The 27,633-nt window shown below is 38.3% G+C and overlaps 1 protein-coding gene across 7 annotated transcripts in view; it reads left to right on the forward strand.

The window, feature by feature from the left end:
* MAT2B (methionine adenosyltransferase 2 non-catalytic beta subunit) overlaps window positions 1-27,633 on the forward strand; it is a 153,054-nt gene that overhangs the window by 118,856 nt on the left and 6,565 nt on the right. For 5 of the 7 annotated variants that reach the window (XR_009259575.1, XR_009259566.1, XR_009259572.1 and 2 more), the window contains one exon: window positions 6,115-7,103. The gene's annotated coding sequence lies outside the window, so the exon portion shown is untranslated. The remainder of the gene's footprint in view (window positions 1-6,114; window positions 7,104-27,633) is intronic. The other 2 variants (XR_009259581.1, XR_009259591.1) reach the window with 1 other exon arrangement.

The following is a 27,633-nucleotide window of genomic DNA, read 5'->3' on the forward strand; positions in this document are numbered from 1 at the left end:
CTTCAATTTATTTATTTTAAAATATTTTAGTGTTAGAAGTTGCTTTCTTACTAAGGAGCACATAGTCTTATCTCTTAAGCAAGTGAATAAGCTCTTATTCTAGCTGTTACCTTTTTTTTTTTTTTTTTTTTTTTGACAAAGAGCACATGAGAGCGTGACATGAAGAGGGGAGGGGTAGAGGGAGAGGGAGGGAGATAATCTTAAGCATGAGATAGGGATCTGAGCCAAAATCAAGAGTAGGCTGCTTCACTGAATTAGCCACCTAGGTGCCCCTAGCCTGTTACATTTTTAAGTCCTACATTTTCAGGAAATATATTTAATCTGCTGCTTTGCACTGTTTCTTTGACAAAAATTAATCAACAGTAACTATCTTGTACATTGATTCTTTTTTGTTTGTTTACTTCAGCTTTTTTCTTTTTTTTTTAAATTCATTTATGACATGTATACAATAAAGTACACAAACTTTAAGTGCCTAGCTTGCTGAATTTTTACAAATGTAGGTACATGTAACCACCACCAGGATCAGGTTCTAGAACTTTCTAGCACCCCGAAAGACTTCCTCATGCCCTTTCCAGTGAGTACACACCTTCGACAGACACTGACCATTCTGATTTCTATCCTCATAAACTAATTTTTCCTTTTATTGAACTTCATATACATGAAATCATATAGTAAATTCTATTGGTATCTGTCCTGTACTTAGCATATTTGGGGGTTTAATTTGTGTCATTAGGTGTAACAGTAATTTGTTCCTTTTTATTGCTGTGTAGCTTTTCACCGCATGAATATATCACAATTTATCCACTCTTGATTATAATGAATAAAACTGCTTTGAGCAGTCTTGAACATGTGTTTTGTGGATATATACTCACTTATCTTGGAAATATACATAGATGTGGAATTGCTGTGTAACAAGACAGCTGTGGATTTAACTTTATTAACACTGTGTTCTAAACAGTATCGGAAAGTGCCTCTAATACTTTACACTCTCACTGGCAATGCTGCACATTCTGGTTGCTTATCCTTACCAACACATATGTTGTCATTCTTTGAAATTTTAACCAGGAGTTGGAAAATTTTTTCTGCAACTGGACAGATAGTATTTTATTTTGTTTATTATTTATTATTATTTTTATTTTTAGTGTTTATTTATTTTTGAGAGAGAGTGCAAGCAGGAGAGGGGCAGAGAGAAAGGGAGAGACAGAATCCGAAGCAAGCTCTAGGCTCAGAGCCAACAGCACAGAGCCCCATGCAGGGCTTGAACCCATGAACCATGAGACCATGTCCTGAGCCAGTCAGACACTTAACTGACTGAGCCACCCAGGTACCCTGATAGTATTTTAGACTTTATTGTCCATAAGGCCTCTATTACACCTATTCAACTCTACCATTGTACTGCAAAAGCAGCCTGTTGACAGTAAACAAATGGGCATGACTATTTTAGATGATCTTTGGTCTAAAATATCCATTTCTATTACATTTGCATTTCAATTAATAGGAAGAGGAGTGGGAAAGTGGAAGTCATTCTTTTCAGAAAATGAGTTACAGGGGCGCCTGGGTGGCGCAGTCGGTTAAGCGGCCGACTTCAGCCAGGTCACGATCTCGCGGTCCGTGAGTTCGAGCCCCGCGTCAGGCTCTGGGCTGATGGCTCAGAGCCTGGAGCCTGTTTCGGATTCTGTGTCTCCCTCTCTCTCTGCCCCTCCCCCGTTCATGCTCTGTCTCTCTCTGTCCCAAAAATAAATAAAAAACGTTGAAAAAAAAATTTAAAAAAAAAAAAAAGAAAATGAGTTACAATTGCACATATCACTTTCATCCACATTTTACTGGTGAGAATTTTGTCACAAGACCGGTTTGCAAGAGAGGATGACAGATCATTTGGCCTGGTCCTCTGTGATTAGCTAAAATTCTCAGGGTTCTATTAAAAGAAGTCAGGGAGAAAGGCTATTCGTGTGCAACTAGCTATTTTTTCCACAGTGGGCCATGTCCTGTGGAACATTTCCTTAGGTCAAGGAAAATTGATATTTATTTCTTTCATTATATTCTCTCTACATGTTTGTCATTCTTCTAGAATTCATGGTAGACAGATACTGGTTTTCTGAGATCTATCTTGAAAGATCTAAGTTCTTAGTTCTATCATGATTCTTGTTTTTAGTCTTATAATTTCTCTCTTTGATAGGTTTTTATGTGGTTAATTCAGTTTTAATTGATCTCCATTTTGGTATTTCACTGATATATTTAGTGTAAAAAAATCTTAGCAATTATGGTTTTAATTTGCAGACTGACGATTGATTTTCAAAGAGCCCTTTTATAGCTATAAATCCTATCAAATCTCTTGAAGATAATTATTACATATTTAAATTTCTATTCCATATTGTTTATAAGCTCTGTTTATAAGGATTGGTTATTTTTCTTTTCAGCTTTTATTACTTTGACATTCTTGCTTATATATAGAATTTGGAGTTTGGAATGGGTTTCTCCAGCACAAGTGAAAATAGGCATTCTTTTGGTAGATAATTGAGTCGTGATTATGGGATGAGCGGCTCTATAGCTATGCAGGGCAGGAGAACAGAGGAACATTTGGCTGTGGAGCCTTTTCTTTAGTTGCATGAGTAACTTTAGTTTGGGATGGGTGGTTTCATGCAACACTACCATTATTACAATGACATTGTTCCAAAGCTCATCTGGGGGCATTTGGAGGCATATCCTCCACTTTATTTAGAGTAATAGATTTGAAGCTTGTCGTTCAAAATATAGTGAAGTCACCTTGAAAGCAGGGACCAATGCAGTTGTTTTCCAGCACTTTAATTTTTTCATGGGCAATCACAGTATATGTTGTCTCTGCCAGGGCTTGCCCGCTATGCCCGATTCTCTTATTTGAGGATTATTCTGTAATTCTGTTCGTCTCCTCTTTTGTATGCATGGGATTGTAGATTTCTCATTTCTTTGGGAGTCTGCTGTCAATCTTATGATGTGTGTTTTTTCCTTGATGAAGTTCCTTGATGATCAGGTTGTCTTGTGCTCCATCAACTATCATGAAGTTAGACTGCCTCTATCAGTTGGATTTTGTTAGAGCTATTGGAGAATGAGCCAAGAATCTCAACAGGGTTCTTGGAATAGGCTAAACTTTGAAAGCAATGTCCTTTCTGTGTTTCAATAACTTGTTTAAAAACATTCCAATAGAATGTTTCATTTTGCTGGAATCTTTTGGAAGGACAGTTTTGTGGTAAGCCTGGGAGGTATATATCTGGAAAATAGCACAGAGTCTGGTATATGAAGCACCATGGGACTGTCAAGGGAGCTAGTTTCCATGCCAGTTAAGGCCTGGAGGAATGGAACCAAGTGACCAAGTGGGAGATGGGGGAGGCCTCATATTTTAGTTTACTACATTGGTGCTGTGGTTTTGTTTGCCTTTTTTTAAAATTAAGCCCATCAACTAATTTTCAAATTGATTTTTGGCATTTTTATAACATTTAGAGGAACAAAGTTAAAATCTAACTATTGTTTGCATTCATTAAAGAATTATTCTATGAAAACAATTATTTCACTTAAGCTTTCATTTCCTTAGTTAAGTTTATTATATTACATGTTTGCTTTCCTTATTACAAAAATAAAGTATGCTCAATTATAAATATTTTTAGAAAATGCAGATAAATTAAATAAAAGTAATTTAAAGCCTAATCCCTCCATCCAGAGGTGACTACTATTTACTTTAGAAGATCTATCTATCTATCTATCTATCTATCTCTCTATCTATCTATAGCTCTTTTTCCTTCATGTGTGAATTAGGCTTAATAGAAATTAAGTTACTTACTGATGATCATATAGTAGGTAGTGAAGCCATGATATAGAACAAGGCAGACTTATTCCAAAGCCTTTGCTCTTAAACACTACAATTTATACTTTGCCTAATGGATTAAATCCTGGCCTTAGGAAGTCTTGGAAGATGTAGGATTATGGCAGTTTGTAGCCAGCAGCCAGGGGCTGAGGAGAGGAGGTTGAGGACTGTGAAACATTCTGTCGGGTCCCAAAGGGAGTGTTGCTCTTTAAGGAGTATGCTTCTCTTAGTTTTCCAAGGGTCCTACTCTTGTTGATGACTCCAATCTTGTTGGCTCTGAAATTCTACTCTCTTCCAAGCATCCTACAGAGTGGATTCATTACGTTTAGGCTTTTTTTTTTTTTAATAGAAACTATGCACTGTTGAACTCTATAGAAAAACAAAACTCACATGGATTCTAATTTTGTAATTATAGACTTGGGTGCAGTCTTCTCCGTGAGGTTGAGCAAAGATAGAGGAGGCGCTGTGCATACCACAACCTTCTTCATTATCCTTCTATTTGCTCATCTTCTTGGCAGGCTCATAGATGTTCACAAGGACTCAGAGAACTGGGTTGCCATAACATCTCTCTAAGATCTGCTTCAGGCAGTGCATTTCAGCAAAGAGCAAGCCATGTAAGATCACAGGTATCAAAAATAGCAGGTGATGGTCCAAATTCTTGGCTCCAACTATAAAATACTGATTTCTAACTCCTATTCTCTGGGCTTTCTTGCTCTGAGGCCATGCTGGCACTGTTTGCATAAAGTGCTGTTCCATTTAAAAACAGCTGTGCCTAGAAGCAGATGAGAGTCGGCAAAGTAGGGATCATAAGTCAGCAGAACTGTGCTACAGAGGCATTTTCTGTTGCTGCTTTTGGTGGATGCTGACTAGAAAATCAGATTCTCTATAATCAACAGAACTTTACATCATGCATTTTAGAAGTTAAAAATTTAAGCCCAGAGATCCTTAATGATTTACTACCCTGGACAAAAGTTGCAGCTCATAGAGTCTGTGCTTTATGGCACAAATATTATGATCTCATTGAAACAAATGTTATCGGAATACCCCTTTTAAACAGGTTTTTTGAAGTTTGCTAAGTTATGATTCAAGGTCTGTCTTTTCCTGCTCTCCTGAATGTCTCGTGGTCTCATTTTCCCTACTTGAGTGACATAAGCTACTCCTACTGGCTGTCCATAAGACACATCTTGGTGGGGCTCTTAGCTATACACAGGGACAAAAGAGACACTGCCATTACAATTTTATAAAGTGGGGATTGGTGGTTCTTATCACCTGGACTGTGAACACTCTCCTGCTTCCTTCAGTGTAGCTCCTGTGAATGACAGTTTTTGGGGTTTGCTCTGTTTTTACATTGATCAGTCTGTTGTCTTTTTCCCACGAAGTCCAGCCATCCCTGGATGCTCCATCACTTATAAAGGTGATGTACAAGATACAATTCAAATAAGAAATGTAAGCCAAGCTGGAGTTTGAGACTTCAACTGATATGCCGAGTAAGGCATTCTTAACACATCTCTTCCTTCTCTTGCATGCCATCTATCATCTTGGACCACAACCTCTAACCATCATCTATACTCCCCTCCCACAGTTAGCACAGCCATGAGTTGTAACCCTGATTTCGGCACGAGTGTCAAAATGAGCTTTGCCATGTTGATGGCAAAGCTAGTTTGGACTCACATCATGATCCAGGTTCCTGAGGCAAAGTTAGACATTATAACCAGGCTATCACCATACTGGAATCAGAGTAGCCAAAAAAGTGAAGACAAATCAGTAGTTTCTCTTTCCTCACAAGAAAGGCAATGGTACCGTATTCCTGCTTCTATTATTACATCTGGACCTAATAGCGTACCTGTGGGTATCTTTATTGTCTGGTTGGATATCCTCCAATATCTTGAAAAAACAAATTCAGCACGATACTATATAAAATTACTAATGATGATGAGGTAGGAATATGTGATGTAACACTTCTAGTCAATGATAAGGTACAAGTTAAAATAATTGGGATCTAAAAACAGCTCCTAAGTAGAAATATTTATATAAGAGAGTATGTGATTGTAGAAGAGAATAGCTCTCCAAAAAAATTTAGTGCTGTGTTTTCCATGGTACAGGATCAACCTTGGGAGGAAATTGCCCACCTAGGGGACTACATTTTCTGGTCCTCCTTGCATGCAGATGTGGCCTTGTGACCATTTTGGCAAAGGAGCAGAAGTATTATTTCCTGGGCCAGTTTTAAAATGCCAGTGTCTCTCTTACTCTCCTTTCCCCTGTCTCTCATCTGGATACAGGAGATTCCAGAGGCCTAGGAATTGACCGAGTCACAAGATGGAAGGACCCTTGTTCTCTAAATCTCCATGTGGAGGAGAGTGGCCTACTCACCAGGAACACTTTCATGGGATGTAACAGTTTTATTTTTAAAAGCAGCTGGCATTACCCTAAGGAATACAGTTGGAGAGGCAAGTTGGGACAATGTCCTTGCCTATATTTGTGTTTGGCGTTTCCATAGTCCAGATGATGTTGTATCCAGATGCTAATGTCCAGATGCCCCAGCAATTGATATACTTATATAAGTTAAGCTACAGGATCCTATTCCTTTGCCACTTTATTTACTAGCAAACGTTTAAAATGGAATGCTCTTCTTTGTCTGAACACGTACTATCAAAGTTTTTCATCTACCGAGAGTGGTAGAAAACATAACTAACAAGTCTTATTTCTTTTAGAACTATTTTGGTATGTCTCAAAATATGGGATATTTTGGTGTATTCTCAATGTCATTGGTACTAGCCTCTCACACCTAAACTATCATCTGGCTTTCCCTAACATAGTTCTTTGATTTCATTGAGAACAGCCCTTTGTCAGACTTAGGTGGCATATATACTAATCATAGTTTAATTGGTCTCTCCTGGTCTGTGTTGGTACAGGTGTGATGCAAATAAAACATATATGTGCAATGGAAGTGATTGGAATTATGGTCAACTGACAGGAGCCATCAGCCTTTCAGTGCTCGAATAGCTGGTTTATTGGATAAGACAGGACAATTACCACAACTGGCCTGTCAAGATGGTTAGAGCTCCCTACAGGTATTGAGGCAGGTGTTTGTGCCTTCAGTTTAATCTCTTCCTTTCTGGTTCCAGGCTGGTTGCAGCTCTTGGCACCAGCAGAAGTGTTTATACAGAAATGAGGGTCACCTGGATGCCCAGCCCAGTGGATCTGTGTGCTCATTGCCAAACAAGGCATGAGCTCCCTGTAATGCAAGCTCGATTTCTCTGGGGTAAAGGTAATCTGACTTGCAATCTTTTTTGGATCATCTGTGTGTTTGATTTAGTAGAGTTGTAGAAATTGAGAATGCTTTTCATTAGCTCCAATGGACCTTCTAGAACCTATGCTGTTCAATCTCTCATTTTACAACTGAGGATTCAGGGTCTCAGAGAGGTTAAGTGGGTGCCCCAAGCAAGGCCAATCAGCAGGGAGCCAGGACGAGGTTTTAGGGCTTCTCAGCCGGTGCTGATTATGTGACCCACAGCTGCTGTTTTGAGCCTGTTTTCATTACCTGTCAGCTCCTGTTTATAGGAGTTGAAGCTTCAACAGCCTCTAGAGATTGGAGAAGCAAAACAGCTCCAGAAGGAGAAGTTGTGAATAACTGTTTACTTCTTTAATGCCTCTTTGTCTTTCTGCAAGGATTTGTGTATCTCATCTCAAAGCATGTTATTCCATGTGTTTCTTGCTTAAAGTTGTTTGAGACCTTTGACAATTCTGCCATTCTAGTTCATATATTATGATTGATCATTACAGTTTTATTTCATGGACAACATGTTTGGTAGTATTATTATTCATATTTTTAGAGATACCAAAACTAGGTTTGAGGACTATCTTAATAACTTTCCTAAGGTCACTTAGGCATGGCAGAGCTGGGCTTTGAACATGAGACTGGCTTCCACCAAACCTGTGCTGTTGACCTCATCATACATGATCCAGCAGAGCACCGAGTATTTCTTTAAAAAAAATTTTTTTTAATGTTTTTATTTATTTTTGACAGGAGAGAGAGAGAGAGAGAGAGAGAGAGAGAGAGAGAATGAGAATGAGTAGGGGAAGGGCAGAGAGAGAGGGAGCCAGAATCTGAAGCAGGCTCCAGGCTCTGAGCTGTCAGCACAGAGCCCGATGCGGGGCTAGAACTCATGAACCACGAGATCACAACCTGAGCTGCAGTCTGACGCTTTACCGACTAAACCACCTAGGCACGCCCTGAGTATTTCTATAATAGTTTAACTTACTCCCAGAAAAAAGGCTCAGCCTTGGGAGAATCTGTTTCTTAAGGATAAGAGATTTTTCTCAAAACTCCTCTTTCATGATGAAGATTCAGATGAAAATTTTCTTATTTGAATGTGTAGCCTGAGCATTGTTTCAGTGATCAATATAGGCTCAAACTTGGGGTTACAGAAATGGGTCAGGGTAGCAGAAAGATCTAGAAGTGTGGGTGATGGTACAGCCTTCTTGAGAATCTCTGTCAAGAAAATCACTCTTAGGTTGTGTTAGATGTCATTTCATCCTCATCTGGAAGTAACTTAGTTCCTCTGATTTTTTGGCAAAAACTGGTCCTGGCTATATTTTCCGTATTTGTCACTTTCCTTATAGAAATAAAGTCCTTGCTACTTGGGTCATTTCTGTCAAAACTAAACAATTTTTAGGCTAGTAAAAAAAAATGGAGCATTACTGTTTTATGGACCAATTTGTAAAACTGTCAACTTTCTAGATGGTATTTTTTTATTTGTGGATTTTTCTCAGAAAACCCCATGACTTGAAACAATATTTATTAATTTTTTTTTACAGTTCATTTCATACGTTTAACCCCCCCATGATCTCCTTGTGACTATATACAATTCATCCAGTTTCTCTTATTCTTATTTCAAAGAGCAAAGGGGATAAAGGTGGTAGAATGGCTTAAGAAGAGTCAAGTTCTGGGTAGCTCCGTTGGTTGAGCATCTGACTTTGGCTCAGGTCATGATCTCACGGTTCATGAGTTTGAGCCCTACATCAGACTTTGTACTGCCAGTGCAGAGCCTGCTTTGGATTCTCTGTCTCCTCTCTCTGCTCCTCCCCTGCTCTTGTTTTCTTCTCTCTCTTTCAAAATAAACAAATAAAAATTAAAAAAAAAAAAAGAAAGAAAAGTTAAGTTCTGGGAGAAATTGGAAATTGGAAGACACCACTCAATTATTGGTTTAGGAAAAATGCTTCCAAATCCTTGTTTGAATGGCAGGACTGAATGTGAAATTTGGGAGGTGTTCTAATCCAGATAGTATTCTTATTCCTTGCAAGTCTACGTTTTCTTCTTTTCTGGAGGATGGAGACAGAAAATGAGAGATAAAAACTTAGTCTTGAGTTAGCTTCATATTGTACAATTACTCTATTCCACCTATGTTTCACACATATCGCTTCTCATAATCACAAGGTAGCATATTTGAATATACAAATGAACATCACCATCTAGATAAAAACATTACAGTTTCAAAGCTTGGGGTACATATGCAAAAAACGGTTGCCCTGTATAGCGGTGCTCAAAATGAAGATAACCTTGACATTGTTGTCCTTTCTGTGAGGAACTTGTTCAATGCCTAGGTGCACACTTTCCATGTACCTATAAAGTCTGGACCATTTCTTTTTGCCTTTTTTTCCCCCCTTTCTGTTTTCTTCTACAATATTATCCAACATGTGTTCTGTTTTCCTTTTCTTAATTTTTTTTCTTTTTTTTTAAGTAGGCCCTACACCCAACATGGGGCTTAAACTCACAACCCTCAGATCAAGAGTCTCACGTTTTACTGGTTGAGCCAGCCAGGCAGCCTCATTTTCTTTGGTGTAATTCTCTGTTCCTTGGTTGGCAGATAATTTTATAAACTAAAAGGGTTTGTAATAAAACTTTTAATAGGATGAATGGAGGGTTTAGATACTTGCCTAGAATTTATCTTTACCTTTTGATATAAGAAAATTGGATTATTAGTTTGATTGAAGGAAGGAGTTTTGTTACAATAAAGCTTACATGAAGGAGGAGAGGCAAAAATGATGAGGGTCTTGTTTTGTCTTTCTGCTTCATACAATGAAATGGGTTTGAGTTCACTTATTAATGGGTCCCTGGTCAAAAGTTGCTATAATTTCTTTAAATGTTTGTTTATTTATGTTGAGAGAGAGAGAGATCACGAGCAGGGAAGGGGCAGAGAGAGAGGGAGAGAGAGAGAATCCCAAGCAGACTCTGTATTGTCAGTAGAGCACAATAGGGAGCTCAAACTCATGAACTGTGAGATCATGATCTGAGCCAAAATCAAGACTTGGACTCTGAACCGACTGAGCCCCATTTTTTTTTCTTATAAGAGGCTTCAGGGATTCTCTGCCCAAGCAATGGTATTTCAGGCCTACATGTCAGAGTATGGCACAGAATAGAAGAGAGGGAAGTCTCTAAGCACTGTTTTGGCATCTTTGGAATTGACATCTTGGAAAATTCTCTGCTCTTCCATGGATACTGCCACTCACAGGGTGGGTGTGGTCAGCAGTTGCTGACAAGAAGCCCAGAACACCTATGGAGGCAGTTGGCACAGAGAGGGAGAACATGACAATTTTGTGTAAGGGCTACAGTTGACATGTTGGTTCATGAGTACATGTGAGGCATTCCATTGGCAGTAACAGGACTGGGGAATGTATTTAAAATTTTTTTTATGTTTATTTTTAAGAGAGAGTGGGGAGGAGAGGGGTGGAAGGGCACAGAGAGAGAGACACACAGAATCTGAAGCAGGATCCAGGCTCTGAGCTGTCAGCACAGGGCCTGAGGCAGACCTCCTGAGGCAGACCTCCAACTCACAAACCATGCGATCATGACCTGAGCCAAAGTAGGACATTTAACCCACTGAGCCACCCAGGCACCCCATGACTGGGGAATATTTTAAGCACACCTGAGAACCATTAAAATTCAGGAGTCAAGTAATTTGTTATTTTTGTGAGGGAAGAGTTGGTCATACTCAAGTTACATGTTAATTCATAAAGTCTGGTGAGTGTCCAGAACTGCGATGGTCTGAAATTTTACCCTACTTGCAAACTAACAAGTCAGCCCATGACAGTTTCATAGATACTGGCTGAAGATATGAGACTCCTGGGTGGAGACAAAAGACTTTATCATTTATAGCTGAGCAGGCAGAGCTCCACAATCTCATTGGTTCCCCTAGACCCCATGTCCCATAGGATGATGCAGAGGAGGCCCTAGGGGAATATTATGCATGCATTGGGCTTATGTCACAGTTGAGGAATGTCATGCTTAGGAAATCCCAATTTTTATTTATTTATTTTTTATTTATTTATTTATTTATTTATTTTAAAAAAAAAATTTTTTTTTTCAACTTTTTTTAAATTTACTTTTTGGGACAGAGAGAGACAGAGCATGAACGGGGGAGGGGCAGAGAGAGAGGGAGACACAGAATCGGAAACGGGCTCCAGGCTCCGAGCCATCAGCCCAGAGCCTGACGTGGAGCTCGAACTCACGGACCGCGAGATCGTGACCTGGCTGAAGTCGGACGCTTAACCGACTGCGCCACCCAGGCGCCCCGAAAACCCCAATTTTTAAAAAAGGGCTATTGGCAAACCTGACCAACCTTTGCCTTGGAGGGAGACGTTATCTTTCTTAAAGTGGTCAGAAAACAAATCTGTCCTCTGTTTCAGAGGAAAACTGACTCTATCTTCCAAGGCTATTTGCTATTCAAACATCCTTGACAAGATGGTCTAGGGAAAAAACTGTCAGTGCCTCTGTTCTGAAAACTTGCATGAAGGTAAGAGACCCATGAAGAATCCTCCCCAAATATGTTCCAAAGACCCACATTTTTATAATTTTTGGAGGTAGATGATGCCTGAAGTCAAAGGAATAAAGCCAATTATGATAAAGCAAGAGGAATGTTTTGGGGACATGCCAGTTTTTTGTTTACCAAGTCATACCCACTGAGGCTTTTCCTCCTGTGACCTGTAACTTGGATACATTTTCCAGAGGAGATACCTCTTTTATTGTTACCTAAACTCATCTGGCATGGATGCTTAGAATCTGTCCACAATGCTAATAGATTTCAGCATTAGGATGCAAAGGAAAGGCTTCAGATGAAATGTTCCAGTGTCCATTAAAGAGTAGTGACAGGTACCAGAAGATATCTTACCATATCCTGTCACTGTATAATATGCTAGATTGCTTCAGCCGATTAACTAGGGAGTAATGAAAAGTCTGTGTGTGAGTGAGTGACTGTTTGTGTGATGTGTGTGTGTGTGAGAAGGAGAAGGAAGAAGGGAGAGGGAAAGAGGGGAAGAGGGGAAAAGAGATGGAGAAGAAGAGGGAGAGGGTTACCATTCACAGCTTATATTGAGAAAGAGCATGTGCACTTATATGTTTTGACACTATTGGGCTAGTGTCGTTCACGTGAAAGGCATTTTTAAAGCTTTAAACTTATTCTGTTATACTTTCAAGACCTGTGAATGATAACCCATGCTTTTTGTATGGTGATTTTATTTGGTAAACATGGAATTAGCCTTAGAAACAAACCCCCTTAATTCAGACATCGTTTAAGTCGAGGGCTCAGTAATACAGAGTCTGAAAGATTTTGTAGGTAGGTAGGAGAAAAGAAGTCAGTCTTTTAATTACATATTTGAAAACAAAGTGAAAGAGGGAAAATGATAAATTGTTTATAGGAAGAGGCTTTTAGGCTTTTTCAAAGCTAATTTGTTGGGAATTCTTTGGCTAAATTGGAATAAATGTATTATCAGAGAAGCTCTATCGAGCACAGTGTGATGGTAGCTTAATCTGACTGTGACTGTATCTCACAGATCACTGTACCCAGTCAATACTCTATTATTGCAAGTTAAGTGGTTTGCTACAGTATTCCACACACAGGGTATTAGGAGCTCTGTTCCCTAATTTCCTAAGCAATAATGGTATAAGCAGTATGCATTTTTTATTATAAAAACTAACAATTGCCTCCACAGAGTTAATGGTTTTTTATATACTGTTGGTACCCAGGAGATTCAGTCATAAATCAGAGCAAAATTAAATGTAAAATGTACTAAATTTTGGCAGAATTAGATTTTCTTTGCAGAGGCTGAAGTCTTCAGTTTTCCTTGGAATCAAACTTTGGTTTTCTTCCTGGTGCTTTTATTTTCATTTTATTTAAATGAGTGTGTTGTTTCCTGATTAAAATTGATTCTGAATAATTATACCAACAGTAATTCACAGCATGAGCCTGGGCAGCATTCTTTATAGCTCCTGGAGGCTGTCTTCATCCAGCTTTTCTGAGCTTGCCAGTTTTTCAGTGTTAACTATATTCTCTCTGCAACAGGGTTATGAACCACCCAACAAAGACTGTAGAGTGCAGGATCATTTCTCCTTTCAAATGGCTGCTGTTTTTACAGGTTAGGGACTCTGCGCAGGTCAGAATTTACTTGGTTAATTGCTTATTTACTCATTTCACAGTAAATAGTAGGGAAGAAAGGACAGTGGTTTGGGGTGCCTGGGTAGCTCAGTCGGTTAAGCATCTGACTTCCGCTCAGGTCATGATCTCATGGTTTGTGAGTTCGAGTCCCACATCGGGCCGTGTGCTGACAGCTCAGAGCCTGGACCCTGCTTCAGATTCTGTGTCTCCTTCTCTCTCTGCCCCTCCCCCACTTGTACTCTGTCTCTCTCTCTCTCTCTCTCTCTCAAAAATAAATAAATGTAAAAAAAATTAAAAAATAAAAGGACAGTGGTTTCTCTTCATTAAGATACTTGGTTAGGATTGTTAGTTTCCATGTATCAGGAGCTGGTGGCCCAGGAAGGAGGCGGGGAGAAGTGGGTTACTCAGAAGGCACGTGAGTGTTTGGTTCAGACTAGAGGTAGAATTAGAGCTGCTGGTGGGTGATAGGAACAGGACGTTAAAAGTCAACACAGTCAAGCTTACACTCTAATCTCTCTTAGAGGTCTCTCTTTTGCTCTTGCTTCGTTTTTCTTTATGCCATTGGACATTTTCCTGCCTCTTTCCACTTGTGCAGAATATGGTGGCATCACAGGGTCCCAGACTGCACATTCTCATTCTCAGTGACCATTCATTCCCACTCACTAGGCCAGAGTCAGGCCCAAAGGCCTTCAGGAGCTGGGCCACATTTCGGTTAATAGTGAGTGATGGGACAGTGGCAATATGCAGAATGCATTTCTTGCTTAAAAGCATTCAAATTAAACAATATTAATGGCAAAACTAAACATAGCCACAGTCTGCAGACCAAATGTAGTGTTGAGGATACATTTAAGATCCCTTGACCAGTCTTTATTAGACCATTTCCCAAATTCATGGGACACCTAGCTTTGTCGGCAGAGATGAAACTAAGATGAGGCAGTAAGGCCTCGGGTGTAAAATTTAAGGTGATGCCCAAAAATATCAATAATACAGATAAATAATATTTCAATGTAATGTTTTTGTTTTTTATTTATTTTTGTTTTTTAGAGAGAGAACACATGAGAGGAGGGAGGGGGCAGAGACAGAGAGAGAGAGAGAGAGAGAGAGAGAGAGATCCCAAGCAAGCTCCATGCTCAGCATGGAGCCTGACATGTGGCCTTATCCCACCACCCTGGGATCATGACCTGAGCCAAAATCAAGAGTCAGATGCTCAACTGACTGAGCCACCCAGGCACCCCTCAATGCAATGTTTAAAAAAATACAAATTAATACAAAAAACTGCATGATGAACAAAATACAAAATTATAAATGTAGACAGGATCACTATTGCTGATTTTTCCTTTTGCCTCAAGCTCCAGTATGGCTCACAACAGCATGGTTCACTAGGTCTCTACTCATAAACCAGTCAGTTATGGACAGGAGAGGAGTCCCATCAATACCCTGTGGGTGGAGGAGTCAGTTGTCAGCAGTAGGGATATGCGCCAGGCAAGCAGATCCCAAAAGATGTCTCTAAAGGATGTTAGAGCATGATACTTTGTTCTGGGATACAGACTTTATTAGTCAGCTGGCCATAACACAATACCATAGGCTGGGTGGGAATCTAAGATTAGGGTGCCAACGTGTTTGGCATGATTCTGGTGAGGACTCTCTGGCTTACAGATGACTGCCTTCTCACTGTGTCCTCGCATGGCCTTTCTTCTGTGTAAGAATGTGGGGGCAGAGAGAGAAGCCTAGATTTCCTTTCCCTATCTCTCCCTATAATCCTATCATAAGGGCCCCACCCTCATGACCTCATCCAACGCTGATTACCTCCCATCTTCACATACCATTACATTGGGATTGGGGGTTCAACATGTGAATTTTGAAGGACATGAACATTCAGTCCATAACAGCTCCGCATATTAGGGATGTGCTCCAAATATTCTTAATTCCTCTTTGTAGTCTTCCTTGGACTTCCTATGTATTAATTACTCCTTACTTTTAAAAAATCTAGTTATCTTTTGACAATTGTGCCAAAATATAAACCCAGTAAAGTAAGTTAAGATTTTGTCATTGACTTCTTATTCCAAGTTAGTTGCCACAGGAGTATCGTTTTACAAAGCTGAATTAATCATTAGAAGAATGACTCAGATTTAACTAGAAGATGAAGTTTGGGTGTTTAACCATTTCTGAAACTCCTGGGACCTGACCAATAATTACACTTCCCATCCATAAGAAGACAGAAACATTTAGCATATGGTTTTTCTTTTCCATATAAAATCAATCAGAATATGTCACTTTATGGCTTAGTGTAGTTAGTCAAAATGTTGTGCCTAGTTCTTCTAAATGTAAATCTCCTAAAGACATTTTTCAGAAAGTTATATCAAATTATTAAGTGACAAGAATGTTGGTAGAGAAAATAAATTCCTTTAGACGTCTTATAGGAACTAAAGAATTAAGAAATTCTTTTTTTCTTTTTATCTTCCCCTCCCATCTCCTTAGGGTTTTTTTTTTTCCTGGTTTTGATGTTCAAACACCATATTGGAAAACATTTAAACTGTGAATATAATTCTGCAAACACTTTGAGCCATGACAATATCTGTCCTGGGCAACCTCGTATCAAGCTGGCAAAACAGATCTTGGAAAAATGGGGAAGTATTTTTGTTTTCAGAATGCTTTATATGCAATTCCCCAGAAACAGTTCAAAAAGATAGATACTCTTTTCTAAAAGGTTGCTGTTTTAGCACTTCCCAACTTATAAAGGTTGGAATTTCCCACTGGCTCAGCGGAGAGATTTGTATCAGTTATTTTAGATTCACTTAATAGCACATTTGTGTTTGAGATGAAGTGTGAGTCCCATCAGACAAGTTAAGATTGTTCTTAAAAATTGGCCTCCTTCTCCCTCCCCCCATGTATACTCAGATCTAAAGTAGAGTCTTCCAAATGTTATTCCACAGCTAGGTATGACATCCTATCTTAAAACAGCAGCAATAGCTGCTATTTCTTTTTGTAGAGAACATGGCTGGGTATATAGCAAGTGAATCTGTCAAGACTGGTGGTTTTTCAGTTCTTTAAGTGAAGCCTTGATTATTCCCCCCTCCCCTGCACCGTACTGGTATAGATGGAAGTGAGGAAGGTGGTAACACATAGAAAAGTACCTCCAATGTTTGTACAAAATACAGTAACACTTGCCTAATCACCTGTGACTTCAGTATAGCTATTGCATTTTGTTTTTACTTCTGCATTCATCATGTTCTATCCTTTTATTTTCCCTCCTGCTTGTCACCTTATTATGTTTTTTTTTAATTTACTTTTTTAGAGCAGTTTAAGGTTCATTGTAAAATAGAGGGGAAGATGAAGAGTTTTCCCATATACTCTCTGCCCCCAAACCTGCATAGCCTTGCCATTAATTGATGAACCTACATTGACAGATCATAGCTACCCAAAGCCCATAGTTCACTCTTGTGTCACTCTATGGGTTTCGATAAATGTATAGAGACATGTTCATTATAGTATCATACAGAGTATTTTCACTGCCCTAAAAATCTGTGCTCTACCTATTCACCCCTCCCTGCCCACCTTAAACCTGGCAACTGCTGATCTTTTTACATGTATTATAGTATAGCTTTTTCCAGAATGTTATATAGTTAGAATCATAGCATATCTAGCATTTCCAGATTGGTTTCTTTCACTTAGTAATATGCATTTAAAGTTCCTCCATGTATTTTCATGACTTGATAGTTCATTTTGTTTTGCCACTGCATAATATTCCATTGTCTCAGTATACCACATTTTATCCTTTTACCCAGTGAGGAACATCTTGGTTGCTTGCAAGTTTTGGCAATTATGAATAAAGCTTCTATAAACTTCATGTGCAGGTGTTTGTGTGGATGAAAGTTTCAAGTCCTTTGGATAAATACCAAGGTGAGCGATTGCTGGACTGTAAGGTAAAAATATGTTTAGTTTTGTAAAAAACCACCAAACTATCTTCCAAACTGGCTGTACCACTTTACATTTGCACCAGCAATGAATGAGTGTTCCTATTCATCCACATCCTTATCAGCATTTGGTTTGGTTTTGGAATTTGACCTTTCTAAATAGGTGTGCTGTGGTATCAGGTTCTACCTTGTTTGGCTCTTAGGTTTTACCTTCTCTGCTAGTTTACATGCTTCTTAAAGGCAAGGGTTATGCACATCTTTTTATCTTCAATCACTCCTTGTGTAATCACTTGCATGTAAAGTTCACTCAGAAGTGTGCCAAAAGACTGAAGATGCTGAATGTGTTTGAATTGGTTAAAAGTTCAGTTACAAGGAAAGGAATCATTTATTGAATAAATATGCCAAGCATTTGAAATACTTGCACTTTTCCTGTTAATCCTCACAATAGTCCTATGAGAAAGACAAAATTATTCCTACTTTGCTAAAAATGGACAAACTGAGGTTTAAAATAGTAAGTAAATTACCTACCATCAGTAGAGTCAGCTAGACCCATGGTTCTAAACCAGGTCCATTGGCCTAAAGCTTCATTAGGCCATTAGGATGGGCTGCGCCTGCAATTAGAGCCAAGATCCCCAATGTTAGATGCCCATGGGGCCAGGTAGACGGGGTAGGATGCTGGTCAGGGGGGAGGGGTTGGGGTAAAGAAGTGGGCAGTCTCTACTTAGCTCTAACCAACTATTAAACATTTTTAGAAACATGAATCCATAAATCTGGATTTTCCAAAATCTTCCAAGTTTTATATTTTGGCATCTAATTTAATAATAATACTTGTAAAAGTTAATATAGGTCTGTGGGCCAGATTTAGGCCACAAAAGAAAAGTTTCTAGCTGTTGTATTAAAGAGTAGTTTTTATTTTTTATTTATTTATTTATTTTTTTAATTTATTTTTGAGACAGAGAGAGACGGAGCATGAATGGGGGAGGGGGAGAGAGACAGAGGGAGACACAGAATCAGAAGCAGGCTCCAGGCTCTGAGCCATCAGCCCAGAGCCCGACACGGGGCTCGAACTCACGGACTGCGAGATCGTGACCTGAGCTGAAGTCGGACGCTCAACCGACTGAGCCACCCAGGCGCCCCTAAAGAGTAGTTTTTAAAAATTTTTTAATGTTTATTTATTTTTGAGAGAGAGAGGGAGATAGAGAGATAGAAGAGAGATGGGGGGTGAGTGGGGGAGAGGCAGAGAGAGAGGGAGACACAGAATCTGAAGCTAGCTCCAGGCTCCAAGTTGTCAGCACAGAGCCGGAGGCAGGGCTCAAACTCCTGAACCTTGAGATCATGACTTGAGCCAAAGTCAGACACTTAACTTATTGGGCCACCTGGCACCGCTTGAAGAGTAGTTTTAAAGTGTTGCAACTCCTTTTCCCCAAGTATGTATTGTGATCCCAAATGATGTAAAGTATTGCCTGACAAGAAAAATTTAGAGAGCTGTCATTAATAGTTTACTCTTTTGTTTGTAGGTAAAATGTTCACAGATAATACTTGTTAAGAAGTAGTTACCTATCTACTACCCAGTGTGGAGCCCAGAGTGTGAATGACGATGGTTACTATTTTACTTACTGTAGTTGATATGAAGTTCCGATCTAGAACTTCATGAAAATAATAAAAGCATTTATTGAGTTGTGAACTGATGCTGCATACTAAACTATACACAATTTTCTAAGTATTTTATGTAAATATATGCACTCTCCCACAAGAAATTACAAATGACATGCATATGTAACCATATGTAGCTTTGGTGTTAATTACTAGTTGCCCATTATGAGTATGTAGATGAATCCCTTTGTTAGAAGCAGCTAGAGTGATCTCTTGTTCTTCCTCTTGGAGTTTTCTATCTATTGTTTTCCTGATCCAGGTCACCAGCCTGTTTTATCTTTGTCACTGGCCCAGAGTATTTGAGTCTCTCTTTTGACATAGTGTTGATAGGATAATCACAGAAAAATTCTACCTTTCTGTTACATCTCTTGCAGTTTGCATCTGCACAGAGTTTAGTTGAATTTTTATGCTTTAACAATGTTTATTCCTAGCAGCTCTTTCAGGACATGCTGCAGGGAGGTGAAGTCCCCTCACTGTCAATGTTGGCCTCTAAATGTCCCCATTGGGCACTCCTTTAGAGAGAGAGATTTGATGAGACTCCATGATTTCTATGTAGAAAAATAGAATGCCTTCTAGGATGCTGCTAAGGCTCAGATTTGTCAATATGTTCTTTAATGATCATGCCCCACCTTTCATTGTAAATATGTCTACTTTCCTATTGCAAGGATATTTCTTGTCCCTGTATATTTCAAGTTTTCCTGCTCTTTATTTTTTTCACTTTTTCATTTCTTTAATGTTTATTTGTTTTTAAGAGAGAGAGAGATAGAGCATGAACAGGGGAGGGGCAGAGAGAGAGGGAGACACAGAACTCGAAGTGGGTTCCAGGCTTTGCATGGTCAGCACAGAGCCCAACGCAGGGCTCAAACTCACAACCTGTGAGATCATGACCTGAGCTGAAGTCGGACGCTCAATGACTGAGCCACCCAGGCGCCCCTCAAATCTTCCTGCTCTTTTAAAATGGTGCTGTGTTCTTTTACTTTAGTCCTGCTTCCCTCTCTTCTGGTCTTCTTGTTTTGCTCTTCCAGAGAAACCACTTTAGTTATTTTAACTTATTTTGGAATTTAACATCATGCTTCTAAATAACATGCTTTTATTGCTATTTGTTGATTTAAAAATTTTAAGTGTTATCTATGCAGTTTCAAATAAGAAAGCTCAAGGAAGATTTAGCTCTATTTCCTGCTTGATCCCTACCACAAAATGAAATCGTATTTTTCCAATAAATTTAGTTGAAATTTGTTAGATTAGTATTCCAATATGCAATGTATATTTTATTATGGCTTTATAGGCACTGTTCACAATCAAGCCATTTAGTATGCTCTGATGTATTTTTCCTAATGTTCTGAAATTTTCACATTGATGTGTTTTGATGTACATTTATTTTCATCCATTTTTCTGGTAACTTAATATACCTTTTTAAATTTGGAAGCTTATATCCTTCCATTATGGGAACTTTCTTGAATAATAATAATAGTTCTTGTTTGTATGGTTCACTTATCTCCATTTCTTTTATTTTCTTATTCATTTAATGATGTTGGACCTCCTGGACTATACCTCTAATGTTATTATCTTTTCTTCCCTATTTTCTTATTTTCAGTTTCTATATCTTTCTGTTATGATTTATTCTTTCCTCCTTTGTCTCCTCTTATGTTTTCATTGGGTTTAGTTTGCTCTCTCTCTCTCTCTTTTTTTTTTTTTTTTCTAGTTTCCTGAAGTGGAAAGTTAGGTTGCTGACTTAAGGTCTTTCTTCTGTTTTAATATAGATTTTTATAGTTATAAATTTCCTTTCTTGTATTACTTCAGCTACATCCCATACATTTTGGTATGTTGTATTTTGTTTTCATTCATTTTAATGTATTTTTCTAATTTTCCTTGTGATTTCTCTTGACCCATTGGTCATTTGGAACTCTATTGTGTGATTTCCACATATTAGTCAATTTCTCTAATGTCCTTCTGTTATTGATTTTTAATTTCATTTCATTGTGGTTGGAGAACACGTTTTGTAAGATATAAATCCTTATACATGTACTGAAAGCTGTTTTATGGTCTAGCATATGGTATATCCTGGGGAATGTTCCATGAGCCCTTAAATAATTATATTTTTCTCTTGTTGGGTGGAAAGTTCTATAGATCTCGGCGTGGTCTATCTGGTTAATAGTGTTATTCATTTCTTCTGTTTTCTTGTTGATATTTTGTCTAGTTATTCTATCCATTGCTGAAGGTGGGGTTTTGAATCCTCCAACTATCTTTGTTGAATTGTGTATTTCTTACTTCAATTATGTCAGTTTTGACTACATTTATTTTGGGGTTTTATTAGTTGAATATATTTATAATCATGTCTTCCTGATAGATCGACTTTTTTATCATTATAAATTGTCTTTGTGTTTAGTGACAATTTTATCTTAAGGTTTATTTTGCTTGATATGAGTATCACTCTAGTTTTTTTTAATTTAAATTTCTATTTAAATTTTAGTTAACATACTGTGCAATATTGGTTTCAGGAGTAGAATTCAGTAATTCATCACTTACATACAACATCCAGTGCTCATCACAACAAATGCCAATTTAGGACCTGTCACCCATCTAGTCCGTCTCCCATTCATCTCCCTCCATTAACCCTCAGTTTATTCTCGATTGTTAAAAATGTCTTGTGGTTTGTTTCCCTCTCTCATCTTTTACACCTTCCCGTATGTTCATCTGTTTTGTTTTTTAAATTCCATATATGAGTGAAATCATATGGTATTTGTCTTTCTCTAACTGACTTATTTCACTTAGCGTAATACACTCTTAGCTCTATTAGTGTCATTGCAAATGGCAAGATTTCATTCTTTTTGATGCCTGAGTAATATTACATTATATGTATATACGTGTGTGTGTGTGTGTGTGTGTGTGTGTGTGCGTGCATATATATATGCATCCCACATTTTCTTTATCCATTCATCAGTCGATGGACATTTGAGCTGTCTCCATAGTTTGGCTATTGTTGGTAATGCTGCTGTAACATCAGCGTGCATGTACCCTTTCAGATCTGTATTTTTGTAACCTTTGGGTAAATACCTAGTAATGCAGTTGCTGGATAGTAGGTAGGTGTATTTTTAGTTTTTTGAGGAAGCTCCATACTGCAGACCTGCACTGTTGCTCTGGGGGAGGATCTTGCTGTGTTTTGTCATTTGCCAGCTCCTGTGAGGAAAGCAGTCACATGACCATGCAGTGGTTCAGAGTTTATGGCAAAACAGAGCAGAAAGCCAGCATCCACCTTGCTGCTCTCCACCTGAATCTCTGCTGCTATGCCTGGGAAAAGTGCAGCACATTGTCACCACCCTTCCTTCTTGTGATGCAGGAGTCCTCAGACCATGCTGTCACTCCTGGGATTATGCCTGCTTTGCCACCTTTAGGCCAGGCATGTCCCCCATGGTAGAGGACTTCTAGAAATTCAGATTTTGTGCTCTGCTGCTTATAATACTTTGCAGTAGCTTCTGTGAGCAGACTCCCTCCTCACTGCCTTACCCATAGCTATATCGCTCCCGAGTCAGCTCTTTGCACCTCCTACCTTCCCAGAGGAAGTTGCTTTTCTACTTGTAGACTTGAAATTTTTGTTCTCTCCAACATCCAGTTGCTTTCTTGGGTGTTTAGAATGATAACTATCTAGCTGTTTTAAGGATGTTTGAGGGATGTGTTTTGGGATGTTTTGAGGGATGAGACAAGCTTAGAGTCTTCCTACTCCTCTGCCATCTTAACTCCTTCTCATCACTCTAACTTCTTTTGGTTACTCTTTGCATTGTATATCTTTTACTGTCCTTTTACTTTCCAGCTATTTGTGTCTTTGGCTCTAAATTATATTTCTTGTATCTCTTGATCTGTCAATCTCTGACTTTTGATTGGAGTGTTTACACCATTTACATTTAATGTGATCACTGGTAAGGTAAGATTTATATGTGCAAGTTTGCTATTTATATCTTTATGTCTTTTGTCTTTTTGTTTCTCTGTTTCTCCATTGCTGTTTTGCTTAGTGTTAATTAGGTTTCTGAGTATACCATTTGAACTCTCTAAGGCTGCTTGTTTCCACTGCTCCTGTTTTTGTTAGACTCTTATTTTCAGAGCTATTGCAGAATTAGGTAGAGGGTGATGGGAATAGGCTAAGTTAGAATACCACAAACCTCATTGTCCTTATTGAGACTCAGATGTTTTCATTGAATAAAGAATCCTTGAATTGTTTCATATCATTGGTTAATTTCTGAGTTCAGAATAAGTTTGTGAGTTTTTGCCAGTGTTCCATTGCTTTTATGGGTGAGAAAATTTTCAGATATCCTTTTCCCACCATTACAGAAGTGCTTTCAGAGATTCCTTGAAGTCTATTTTCAATTCTTTCTTTTGGCCATACTTATTCTCTATTATTATTATTATTATTATTATTTTTAAATGAATGTCTGCTCTTGTTTCTTGTACACAATGGCCAGGATATTTTATCTCTCTGAGGATATTCACATAAGTTAAAAAATTTTCCCCTACATTATCTCTATTTCTTCCAATTTGCTTTAGCTTCTTCATTTTGTCTTCTCTTCTATGTTACAACTCTCTTCAGACAACAATGGCAACTGTAGTAGCAGACATTTATTGAATACCTACTATGTAGTCATCACTCTTCTAGTGCATTATACATATTAACTTACTCAATACATGTTAACTTATTTCATTCTCACATTAAATATTAGAGGTGAGTATTATCAATTCCTCAATTTTACACATGAAGAAGCTGAACTATAAACAAGGCAAATAACTTGCCTAAAGTTACACAGTAAGAATTGCAGAGTTGGAATTCAGGTCTAGTCTAACTTCTACATCCTCTTTCTCAGATGGCTCATCCTTAGGTTATCTGTTTATGTGTCCAGTGGAGCTATGAACATTCTGGTCATATGGGTGGGACTTATTGACTATGTAGGTGTCATCTGTGAAGTAAATTGGGTTTTTCTTGGCTTTTCTTATTTCTACTTTATATTGCTAGCTTTTTCTTGTCTCCTAGTTAATTATCACTAGTCCATTAGCTTTTTATCCTCTAAATTTTTTTTTTCTGTTTTTGTTCTCATTTTTTTTCTTTCTACATGTATGAGTTTATGCCTTATGGAGGAAAAAGGTTTACTATCATTTTAGTAGGGCTTTGGGAAAAGCCAGAACTAAATGAATGCTTTCAATACACTGCCTTTTAATCATTTTAAGCATATTTTTTTGAAAAAAAATCTGTTATCTGAAGTTCTTGGAAGTCTAGTCCTTCTGTTTATCTGCTGATTTAACATGAATACTAGATTTTTCCTCTTCAGCTCTATAATTTTGTTTTGCATGTGCATCCTCAGTGGGAGCTTTATCTATGGGATTTCTGTGTGATTTAGGCTGAGTTTTTCTTCATCTAAATAAGTTTCTCATTTTCTCCTGCTGGGTGCTCCAGGATGTCTTTTTACATTAATGTCATGCCTTAGGAATACAGGACTCTGCAAGGAGAGTGTAAAATAAAACCAAAACTCATGGGATTCTGGTTAAAAATTTTTAGGGGGGTTCCTCCCCTCCTCATGCCTGAAATGTAGAATTGCACCAACCTCCTCATTACATTTCTTTTCCAGTGAGAACACCATTTCACTGAAAATGCAGTCCTCTAAAGTTCCTGGATTAAGGACGAGGGTCTCATTTCCAGCTTTCTGCTTCTCATAGGTTCCAGGTCTTATGTAGTATGTGGTCAGCTATTAAAATCAAGCCCCTAGGCTGAGACCAGACCCATCCTTTCCCCAATCACCAAACCAGGATAACATGATACTATCTCACTGAGTTTTATCTTCATTTTTTACCTCTGGGTATTTCCTGTACTTTTATTTGAGTTCAGACATGTATTTAAAAGGATATTTGTGATATTTTAACCAGAATAGCTATATGTTTTATAGCAGAAGATTTCATGTTAGCTGATCTGATATTGTTGCCTGAAGTCCTAAAATTAACTTTTCTTGTTGAATTACTTCATGTATACCCCATGAATGTTATCCTCACTCTGAAAGTATGTGTCCATTATATCACTGCTAAGTCAAAGAATGTATTTTCCCCAGCTTTGTTGAGATATAATTGATATGTAACATTGTATAAATTTAAACTTTACACATTTATAAATGGCAAAATAATCACCAGCCACTATAGTGTTAGCTAACACACCCATTATATCACATCATTACCATGTCTTTTTGTGGCGAGAACATGTAAGAGCTACTCTGTTGGCAACTTTCAAGTATATAATACAGCATTATTAACTGTAATCACCATGCTGGACATTAGATCCCCAGAACTTATTCATCTTATAACTGGAAGTTTGTTCTCTTTGACCAATATCTCCCCATTGCCCCTATGACCTAGCCTCTGGTAACCACCATTATAGTTTCTGTTTCTGTAAGTTTGCCTCTTTTAGATTCCACATATAAGTAGTATATAACATTTACCTTTTTTCTGTGTGGGTTATTACACTTAGGATAATAAGGTCCGTCTGTATTGTTGCAAAAGGTGGGGTTTCCTTCTTTCTCATGGGTGAATAAAACTCAATAGTATATATACCACATCTTCTTTATCCATTCATCCATTGACAGACACTTAGGTTGTTTCCATATCTTGCCTATTGTGAATAATGCTACATTGAACATAGGAGGGCAGATATCTCTTCCATTCTTTTGGATAAATACTCAGAAGTGACATTACTGGATCATGTGGTAGCTACATTTTCAATTTGTTTGAGGAATCTTCACACTGTTTTCTACAGTGGCTGTGCCAATTTACATTTCCACCATCAGTGTTCAGAGGTTCCCTTATTTCCACAAACTTGCCAACACTTGTTCTGTCTTGTTTTGAGGATAGCCATTCTAACAGGTGTGAAATGATATTTCATTGTGATTTTGATTTGTATTTCTGTGCTTAGTACTATTGAGTGCCTTTTCATGTTAAAGACTATATTTTTAAAGTAGCCTAATGGAATTTATGATCAGGACAGTAGAGGTAATAGTTTCTTTATATTTTGTGCTGGCAAGACCTAACTAGAACATGACATTGTGTTCTGGATACTGCACTTTACAGAATATTAATAGACTTGTGATATGTCATGACAGGGACAGTTAGCATAGTGAAACATTGGGATACTATGTCATTTGAGGATGAGTTTATTATTTTATTTTGTTTTATTTTATTTTATTTTATTTTATTTTATTTTATTTTATTTTATTTTTAATGTTTATTTATTTCTGAGACAGAGAGAGACAGAGCATGAGTGGGGGAGGGGCAGAGTGAGAGAGGGAGACACAGAATCTGAAGCAGGCTCCAGGCTCAGAGCTGTCAGCACAGAGCCTGACGGGGCTTGAACTCCCAAACCGTGAGATCATGACCTGAGCTGAAGTTGGTCACTCAACCAACTGAGCCACCCAGGTGCCCCAAGGATGAATTTAAAACACAGGGAGATTTAGCTTGGAGAAGGGAAAATTTGAGGGGGTATGATGAGTTGTGTTGTGGAACACCAATTAGATTTATTCTTTGTATCTCCAGAGGGCTTTATAATAGGCAGAAGTTATAGAAGGAGATAAGTAAGCCCTAAAGAAATGTTTATCAATATCATTATCATCTGCCAATGATATAAAGGGGTGTCTAAAATAAAAAGAAATCACAGGACACTGGAGTTGTGAATGCTTTATTAGTTTCCCACGGCTGCTGTAACAAGTTACCACAAACTTGGTAGTTGAAAACAATAGAAATTTATTATTTCATATTTCCAGAGGCCAGAAGTCTGACATCAGTTGTAGTGGGCCAAAATCAAGCTATCTGCAGGGCTGCATTGTCTTTGGAGGCTCTAGGAGACAATCAGTTCCTTGCCTCTTACAGCTTTTGGTGGCTGCTAGCATTTGCTGGCTTGTGGCCACATCATGCTTTTCTCTGCTTCCATGGTCACATTGCCTTCTCTTCTGTGTGTAGTCAAATCTCTCTCTGTCTCCCTCTTGGAAGGATACTTGTGATTGTATTTAGGGTCCACCTGGATAATCCAGGACAATCTCATTGTTTCAAGGTCCTTAATTTAATCATATCTGCAAAGTTCTTTTTTTGCCATAAAAGACAATATTCACAGATTCCAGAGATTAGGACATGAATATCTTTGGGGGTCTATTATTCAGCTTACCACAACAATCTTTGTGGATGCCAAACTATCTTCTTTGCTCTGAGAACACTCTCTACTACATCCTGTGCAAATGTCCTCCAGTCTCCCCTTGAGTAATATCAGTGTTAGGGAACTAATATCATTGGCCATTAGACTGTACTATAATAACTTTTAACCCCTTCCAATTCTCAAGAATCCATGCTTTTGGAGTCATTGTTTTTAAGTTCTTTTTGCGATCTGGTTTTATATTTGTTTATGGTCTCTTTGTACAATGTGTATAAAAAAAGAATGTGCTATATTGAGGTCAATTTACCCAATCCATGCCTGAACAATTATTGAGGCTTCCTAGTGACCTGTAACACTTAAAATGAGGAAAGTATATCAATCAAAATTTTATGTTTGCAAATGTTCAAAACTAACTGAGTGAGGTGCCTGGGTGGCTCAGTTGGTTGAGCATCCGACTCTTGATTTTGGCTCTGGTCTTGATCCCAGGGTTGTAGGATCAAGCCCCACATTGGGCTCTGCACTGAATGTGGAGCCTGCTTGGGATTCTCTGTCTCTTCCTCCCTGCCCCTCTTTCCTGCGCCCTCTCTCTCTCTCTCTCTCTCAAATTAAAAAAAAAATAACTAAGTGACTAAAGCA

Source organism: Neofelis nebulosa, chromosome 1 (assembly GCF_028018385.1).
Source record: "Neofelis nebulosa isolate mNeoNeb1 chromosome 1, mNeoNeb1.pri, whole genome shotgun sequence".
NCBI classification, from domain to species: domain Eukaryota; kingdom Metazoa; phylum Chordata; class Mammalia; order Carnivora; family Felidae; genus Neofelis; species Neofelis nebulosa.